Genomic DNA, 1,386 nt, shown 5'->3' on the forward strand with positions numbered 1-1,386 from the left:
CGAACAAAAAATTGTTAGTTTCAAAGTGAGTGCTCGATTTCATAGTTTGGAAGAAAATAAGAAAGTAATTCAGGACCGAGGTATTAAAAATCCTGGAGAAGAAGCTGAACATTTGATTATTGCTCGACAATGGGAAAACTTCTGTTATTTTACTGTCGATACGATAGTTGGGATTGTAATGGAAATTTATGCCAACCTTCCTGAAGCTTCTAATGATTATGTATTTGTTTGTGGAAAAAGGATAGAATTTACTCCAACGAAAATAAATGAGTTTTATTCTGTAGAAGATGTGTATAGATGCGAGTATCATTCTTTTTCTGTTACAGATCAGGCTTTAGATGAAGTTATTTCTTTTCTGACTAGTGAGAAAGGGGGTTGGAAAATTAAAAATGGAGTTAAAGTTAACTTTCCCCGTACTAGTTTAAATGTAATTATTTTATTTCTGGAAGAATGATTCTGACGAACCATCATAGTGAGGTGACTAAAGATAGAGCCATCCTGAACTATTGTATTCAACAAGTTATGGACATAAATGTGGGCTATATTATTTATATGAACATTCGATCTATTGCTTTAGAAGAGACTTCTGGTGGATTGGCACACCCTGCTCTTATTTACACACTTTGTGAGGAGGCAGAAGCTGATTTTAGACTTGATGAGGAGAGGATTGAGCCTCAGAGACCTCTTGGGTCTGCTAAAATCAAGAATTATGAATCTGATGTTGACTGGAGATCTGGCAGCAAGGCTAGAGATATTCCTTCTACTTCTAGAGATATTCCTTCTACATCTCATGGACCTACTTCTAGTTACCCCAGTAATAGAGAACTTTTGGATGAGATGATGATACAACAGAGATATATTTTGAGGATGGATTATAAGATGCATAATATGGAAACCAGAAACGCTCATACTGATGATTTGATTCGACAAAAAATTGAGTATGATGCTGCTTATGATGATTCTTTAGTTAGACACCTGAGTGGAGAGCATTCAGTTCAGTTCCCTGTTCACACTGTGTTTACTCCATATCAGCTGTAGAAGTTGGATGTAGATGAAGACCAAGATGATATTGACTAGTGATCTTTTTTTTTGTTTGTTTTTGTTTGTATTGTGTGATTGTATTGTTTGTGTTGTGATGTTATTTAGACTTTGTTTGTTATGTTATGTGATACTGTAATGTGGAAGACTATTTTCATTTTTAGAATTTAGTTTAGTTCTGTTGTTATTTTCAAAACTTTGTTCTATTTTGTGATTAGCTCTTTCTCATTAAATTTTATATGTATTATGTGCAATTTAATGTTTTTAGCCTTGTAGTTTTCATTTTAGCACCTGCAGTATTTTCAAAATTTAAAAAATCAGAATCTCCAACAGGTATAAATTTTTTTT

The sequence above is a fragment of the Phalaenopsis equestris genome, unplaced genomic scaffold (genome assembly GCF_001263595.1).
Source record: "Phalaenopsis equestris unplaced genomic scaffold, ASM126359v1 Scaffold212526, whole genome shotgun sequence".
In the NCBI taxonomy this organism is placed as follows: Eukaryota; Viridiplantae; Streptophyta; class Magnoliopsida; order Asparagales; family Orchidaceae; genus Phalaenopsis; species Phalaenopsis equestris.